The sequence below is a fragment of the Corvus moneduloides genome, chromosome 12 (genome assembly GCF_009650955.1).
Source record: "Corvus moneduloides isolate bCorMon1 chromosome 12, bCorMon1.pri, whole genome shotgun sequence".
Classification (NCBI taxonomy): Eukaryota; Metazoa; Chordata; class Aves; order Passeriformes; family Corvidae; genus Corvus; species Corvus moneduloides.
Window position 1 is genome coordinate 18,320,682 of NC_045487.1, and position 7,919 is coordinate 18,328,600.

The following is a 7,919-nucleotide window of genomic DNA, read 5'->3' on the forward strand; positions in this document are numbered from 1 at the left end:
CGCTTTGTGAAATGCAGTCGGTGTCATTAAACTGAAGTTCTGTGTGTGAAATCCCGTGTCCATGAGTTGGGTGGAAAAAACACATTGATTTTTTAGTGAGATTTTCAGGTTTAATCATAGCTACTAAATGGTGTGAATTTCAGTATGTGCTCTCACCTTTTGCATATGGCCATTTGAAATTTAGACCTGTGTATAACGAGGAATGATTGATCCACAGTTGTCTGTGGCATTGAGAGCAACTTTAATGAGCTAGCAAGCAACATTTATTTAAGAATTTTATCTCATGCATTCTAAAAAGAGACAAAGATTCTATGACATGTTAAGGAGTTCTTATAAGATGGAGAGAGACTCTTGACAAGGGCTGGAGGGACAGGACACAGGGAATGGCTGCCCAGTGCCAGAGGGCAGGGCTGGATGGGAGATTGGGCAGGAATTGTTCCCTGGGAAGGTGGGCAGGCCCTGGCACAGGGTGCCCAGAGCAGCTGGGGCTGCCCCTGGATCCCTGGCAGTGTCCAAGGCCAGGCTGGACATTGGGGCTTGGAGCAGCCTGGGACAGTGGAAGGTGTCCCTGCCCATGGCAGGGGTGGCACTGGATGGGCTTTAAGGTCCTTCAAACCCAAACCATTCCATGATTCTATTCAATGCTTCTAAGATATTATAATCAAACCTCTGGTTATAGATTGCAATTTAATAATCAGTGACACTATTTCCCACAATGACTTCCAGATGGGAGTCCTGTGCCCCAAACCCATTGATTTGGCAGATAAGTCTGGAGGAACAAGGAGGGGCACATTTGGTTTCTTAATATGCCTTGATTGTGGCCTAGGAAACTATTTTTGACTAAACTATTCATTAAGTTGTTTGAGCGTTGTCATTCACAAAGAACAACCACAGCACTGTTCTTACCCTTCACAAAAATAGGGGATGTGTCCCCAGAAAAGTGCAGTATTTGCTTTTCAGCTTTGGGTGATGGACACACGAAATAAATACACACTTCCAGCCTTCTTCTTCCACACTCTTTCTTATAAACTTCTTTTTTACAGACTTTAACATTTACAAAAGAAAAAACGTATGAGAAGAGAAGATTAAAAGGAAAAGCACTGAAATAAATAAAAAAGTGATTACCTCCATCATAACTCTGGTCTAAATTGGAAAGAAGCACCCTAATTACAAAGAAACACTCTTTTTGCTAAGTATAGGTTATTACTGAGTCACATTATCAATCGTAGCTCTTCACAGAAAAATATAAAATGCTGAAATAACAGTAATTTCAGAAGAAATCTGCTTCTAGCCAGATCTGACTCAGTCCAAGGGAGGAATCAGTAGTCATTCCCTGTTTCTGGTTTCCCCTTCTTTACCAGTTGCCAGGAGAACTTGGCAAAAAACCCCACAAGTGTCACATGGAAGTGGCCTTGTTTTGTCAAATAATTCACTTTAGTCTGGGTGGTGATGAGCAGCACCCCTTGTCAACCAGCATTTTGACTTTTGTGTGCTGCTGATCCTGAGCACAGCAACTGCAGAAAATTATGGGCTCTGTTGGTTGCTCTTCAAAATGACTGGGTTTATTACCTTCCGGGATTATAATTTATGGATTAAGATAATTACACGCACAGACTTGAATCTCAAGTATCTCATCATTGTGCTTGGACAACACTAAACGTTGCAGTTAAGAGCTGAAAAACTTTCTTTGTAAACTGTATCGCTGAACTACATTTCAGCAGTTTCAAATTACTTTTTCCTGTATTGTGATGACAGTAATATCTGTTTTGGCCCTACATATGTACAGATAAATCTATTTTGGGGAAATACTTCACTGAGGTGTGGAGAGCCTGTGGGGACAGCGCTGCTGAGCATTTCTTCCTCCAGACTATGTAGTTCATCTGCTTCTTCTATTTATTTCTAAAACACAGGAAAGCTTTTCCAGGACCAAACTTTTTTTCAGGAAAATCTTTGTATTTTCCACTGTATCTACTGGCGCTGTGAAAGGAGCATGAACTGGTGGATACAGTCGTTTTCTCAACCCTAAAGTCTTGAAGAGAGCCCAGGCTTCCTCTTGGCCTGCAAGGCCTGGTGTTTCTTCTGGAGTTGTGGATCTTGGTTCAGCCTTCCCACAGCTCCTCCAGCTTTATACGACATTAAACATTTCAGTTCTTGCTTCTTCTGCAGCAGCTATCTTTCATGAATAACAAAACTCGCTGTAGAAGAGAAGAATTAGTATGAGACAAATTGGAGGGGGGCAGGGGGGAGATGCTTCCATGAGAAATAGGATATGATTGAAAATCCAGCACGTAAATCACAGGCCTGCTTAAGAAAAGGAAAAGTGTCTCATAGTGCCATGTTTGGGATATTGGGAAGAAACTCTTGTAAGATGGGCAGGGACACCTTCCACTGTCCCAGGCTGCTCCAAGCCCCAATGGCCAACCTGGCCTTGGACACTGCCAGGGATCCAGGGGCAGCCCCAGCTGCTCTGGGCACCCTGTGCCAGGGCCTGCCCACCCTCTACCAGAGCCAGAATGATTTATGCCAGTAAACCAGACTCCAGTCCAGCAGCCTTTTTGCTACCACAGCACTGAAGGCCAGTGATGGTACTTTTTATATTTCTCTTTTTCTGAAGGAGGACATTTCAGTCTTCATGGGCCATTTTCACTGAACACTTTACATGTACTGGAACATTCTCAGAAGAGTTTGTGGCGTGCATTGCAAGTTCAGAAGGAAAAGAGAGGCCTGAACCACTCATTTCTTACAACTGATGCATACTGAGCAATTCCCATGTTACCTCTGCCTGCAGTGGTACTGTTTACTTGAGAAAATGTAGAAGCAGTTGCTTTAAAATCGCTGTGCAAACGTTGATGCACATTCCTACGTGTGCACATATACTTTGCTGCTACAAACAGAAGCAGAGGTATAATTGCCTTTGCTCAATTTGGCTCCCCTCCAAAAATGATGCAGAAAGTCACTTCTCAAAACTATCCTCAGCTGAACTTCCAAAAGTCCTGGAGCTGACTTTCCAGGAGCCATATGTGTGGTTTAGGCACACGTTGCTATTTTGCTGCATGTTGTGGGAGGGATGCACAGGAGGACATAGAAAGAGCTGCATTCCCATATGTAGGATGACTTTTTTTGAAAGGGAAAAACATGTATGACCAGAATTTGTCTCCACAGTTTTGGGGAATGATGCAAAAAGAACATATACAGCAAGACAAGAGGCATATGAGCTCAGGCAGGCTCTGAGAGAGGACATGGGGGAATTACTGATTAGAGAAACTTGTTTGTCTGTTTCGGGATCAGAGGGGCAAAACGGAGTCCATAGCACTCACCATTTTTTAATTATAAACTCCAATTAAGTGATGCAGAATAATCTTCAGCATTCCATCTGGCAGCTATGAGGAGAGAGGGAGAACAGCAGCTAATGACATTAATCAAGGTTTGAAGAAGACAGGTTCAAGTACTGCAGGCTTTGCTTAAAAAAATGAGCTGAGGACAGGGTTAGTCTTTGAATAACATTCCAAAAAAGCTTCCTGCAGCCCAAGAGAGAGGAGCAGCATTAACCTGGGCCTCTTCCTTTAACCCTTAGGCTGCTGGCCTGTTCCAACTGCAGCCACACGACCAGAATGCTGTCATTGGCTACTGATTGCTCCATCATACAGGGGGTTAATATGGAAGTGTGGGAAAGACCTTTTAGGAACACCAATGCCAGATACTGGAGTCTGCTTAGGGAAAAAATTGTGAATCTGATCCTCATGTCACAATGGGCTCAATAAGCAAACCATATTTTTTTTTTTTATTATTTTTAATTATTTTAATAAGTGATACTGGAAATCACCAAGCCATTTTTACATGTAATGTGATGGTTGGGATTGGACATTTCTCTCAGACCACAAGTGACAGGACAAGGGGAAATGGCCTCAGGCTGGGCCAGGGGAGGCTCAGGGTGGACAGCAGCAGGAATTTCCCCATGGAAAGGGTGCTCAGGCCTTGGCAGGGGCTGCCCAGGGAGGTTTGGAGTGGCCATCCCTGGAGGTGTCCAAGGAAGGGCTGGAGGTGGCACTCAGAGCTCTGGGCTGGGGACAAGGTGGGGATGGGGCACAGCTTGGACTGGATGGCCTTGGAGGGCTTTTCTAATTTGAATGTTTCTGTGAGTTTTTTCCAACAGAATCTTTGATATTGGGAAAGGAGGAAACCACAAACCATGGAAGAAAATAAATATAAAAAAATAGAATGCATTACTTTTGTATCTATGTTTACATACCACTGGTGCTTTTGTGTGGGCTAGTCCTAACCTATATTTTAAACCTCAATAACTGGCACAAATTTGAACACTCAGAAAGAGGCTTCATAATTTCTGCAGCAATAAGTTATTTCTATCAAATGTTGAGAAAGAACCAAACAGATTAAATAGGTATTTGGATGGATAAACTTTATTTTCACTACTGAGTTAATAACTTCCATTTCTATCATGTTAAAGATTTGAAATTTTGGAAGTTACAAGTTTATATCAGAATTGAGAATGAGCCATTCTCCAGATCCAGCGAGGAACAGTAACAGGCTTGTAGCTGACGAGGGATTGCTGGGGTTTTATGTGACTCTTTTTCTTCTGTACTTGTTTAAGTAAAGTCGGATTATTCCCATCAAAATTACTTACAGATTGAAGGATTTTTGGCCTAGGCTGAACACCAAGCTTGATCTAAGATTAAATTTCTCAGAACATGAACTTTTAGACAGAAACATGAAAGTGCCAAATGCCTGCCCAGTAAAAATATGAACTAATCATTTAAGAATGAAAGCATCAAAAAGTTCCTCTGAGAAAGTTACTTTTTATATACTGCTCCCTAATGTTTACCTGACCTCACTTCAGGGTCACCAAAGGCACAGGAATAAAACTCTGCTTTATTCCACAGAGTTTTCACCACTCAGGAGTAAAACAGGCCAAAAGCTGCAGGGACACTTTTATCAAAAACCACCTCATTTCTGGAAGTTTTGGTCTCACTAAATGAGGCTAATAGTAAAAATACAGTTTCAATATTTTCTTTTACTCTGTTGGGAAGATTGGATCCATTTAAGCTTCTTTAATGCAATGCTATAATTTTAAATACTGCTATATATTACATGTTTCTACAGTTGCTCATTCAAAAGAGAAAGAAAATCAGGCTGAATTTGACCAAAAGAAGCAATCACTGATTATCTCTTTCCACATCAGGGAGTAGGGGGAAGAGATCATTTGGACTTACTGAAATCAATACAGAATATCTGTAGATATTAAAGATTAGGGTCAATAGAACATTACCGCAAACATTTGGATTTTTGAGAATTTTATGGACGAAAAATAAATAATATTAAGCCTCTGAGGAAATTCTCAGGCAATTAAGGGGATAACTTGATGCCAGAAAAATGAGAGAGTTCAGCTGAGGATGGAATATCTCTTTCTCTTTCTCCTGACTTTTGGCAGGTGATATCTTTCAGTATTTAGAAACTGAAAAGCGTAGAAACAATAGCTCCAGTATTTTTGTCTTTAGATAAATACAAGTTATATTAAGCTACATATAGTTTTTTTGTATCATTATAGTTTGGGTACTTTGGTGTAAGTCTTATGACATGATATCAAGCCAGGATTTCCTTTATTAATTTTTTAATTATCAGAATGAATTTATATTCACCAATAGGTTTTTCTTCCCTGTTTCTGGTTTGTATTGACCACAGGTAGGCCATGGCAGTAAATCATTGACATCTGCTCTGCTGCCTTTGCAGAGCCATTTTCCATTTCCATCTGCCAGAATTCCCAAGGAAACACACCAGCAGTTGCACCTGATTTCTTGGGATGCTGCTCCCATTTGTGAGATGTCCTTCTGGTGCTGGGACAATCCTCAGGTGGGGAGGTTCCTGTTTGAAAGGCTTCATTTCCATGGTCACTGCTGGCAAACCACCTCCATCCACTCCTCCCTTGCCAGGAACCCAGAGTGCCTGTGACATTCCTGAGGATAACACATCCTGTGGAGGAGGTTATCTCTGGAAGCACCCAGGGGATGCAGTGGGAATGTGATCCCGAATGGATAAAACTGGAAATTCCCTCCCGCCCCCGGCTGTCAGCCTCGCCTCGTGCTGGTGCTCAGTGTACTTCCATGGGAGATAAGTTGGGAAGAAACAGGAAAGCTGTTCCACCATATGTTTTTGGAATGGAATCAAAAGGAAAATATCAACTGTAATAGGGAAAAAGTGATTTTTTTTTTTTTCCTGAGAAAAACAGGGTATATGAAAGTGGTTGATAAGTACAAGTTTCTCCCCAGTTTGTGTTAAAGATTTTTTGAGTACACAGCTTCTGTGCAAATAGACAGCAACTCACTAATTGTCTTTACTTTCACTTTTCTTCTCGCCTGGAAACACAGGCCAACTTTCCTTTGTGAGTTCACCATTCAGAGAGGAGAGCTCTCCATTAAAAACAAGCTCATCTGCTCGGGATTAGATGCATATGGCAGCAGTGGGATCCAAGGGAAGGGATCAGCTGCCCTGTCTTAGCACCAGAATTCTCAGCTTGATGCTTACAGGGACTTTTCATTAAATTCATTACTCTTCAATAATGTCTCTGCAAAAGAGACAGATAATCCTTAATGAAAAGGTTTTTCCTCAGGATCAGTTAGTCTAAAGGTATTGAGCTTCCACTAAAAGAAATATCTGGTTTGAATTACTGTTATCTCCTGAGAAGGCTGATTTGATTTCCTTCTCCAAGCTAAACTTCACTGTTGTTTGTTCTTTACTCCAAACATGCACAAGATATTAGTTTAGCTGCTTCTTTATACTCAGACTGAATCTCTTCACTTTTCTAGGATATTCACTTTTCCAAGCTGGATTAAAACATGTACATGAAAAAGAACCAAAAAGAGTCCTTTTGACACTTAGGCAAAAGCATAAATAGGGAACTCTGAACAACCTGGTCTAGTGAAGGTGTCCCTGCCCATGGGGTGAGAATGAGATGATCTCTAGGGTCCCTTCAATCCCAAAATATTCTGTAATTATTTAACTTTATGTTATGTATTCACTGAAAGGGAAATATTCCAATACATTTCACAGAATTACATTTTTACCCCATAGCTTTTCAGTTTATTCTCCTGAATGAGGACATTGATTTCTAAGCATTAGCAACACGTTGACATGTTTTACAATAAATGAGATAAATTCTTTAAATATTATAAAAAATATCTATTAATGGGCGCGTATGGACCGAACAAGAAGAGTTTTCTTTTAACAGAGCTTTGATAGTTCTGTACGGGGTAAAATGGAAACACAGTAATTTCCTGGGATAACCGGACCATTGCTTGCATTTTCTCCTTGCAGGGTGCAAGTGCTAATGCTGCATTTGCCTGATGAAACGATGGCCAAGGCAATCAGTTCCTGTCAGTAAAATTCAGCTTAAGGTTTATCATGGAAATCCATGAAAAGTGCTATAGACAGTTACAGCTGAACGTAAGGTCACAAAATTATTCTTTAAATTATTGATATGATACTGTTTCCACTGTAAGGAATGGAAATATCCTAAGGATTTAAGTAAGATAGAATTTACTCATTCCAGCACCAGGCATATCTTTTGATTAGTTGTCATTTTATCTAAACTGGAGTTAAATACAATTTGGGATTAAAAAATTCATAGAGAAGCACAGGGACATGGCTCTATAAAGTTCCTGTAGCTCTGATGGAGTGTAAATATAGTAATAGTATTTTTTAATATTGAACTCATGAGTTTTGGGCTGGATAAGCAAATATTGATTTAGCAGTTGCAATGGAATTCAAATACTGGGTCTCAGTCACAATTTCACTTTTATTTTATACCCACGGATCTGCTATTGATAGACAGTGGAAAAGTCAATCCTTCATTTTAATGTCGTTAAGATGAAACGTGGGATGGAGCAGGAATACTTACTCAGGATGAG

The 7,919-nt window shown here is 40.6% G+C and overlaps 1 long non-coding RNA gene across 1 annotated transcript; it reads left to right on the forward strand.

Annotated features, from left to right (window-relative positions):
- Positions 1 to 509: 509 nt before the first annotated feature.
- On the forward strand, positions 510 to 6,990 carry LOC116449879. The gene is made up of 3 exons (XR_004242571.1): positions 510 to 583; positions 5,564 to 5,568; positions 6,959 to 6,990. It is a non-coding gene; the product is annotated as an uncharacterized LOC116449879 (long non-coding RNA).
- The last annotated feature ends 929 nt before the right edge of the window (positions 6,991 to 7,919 follow it).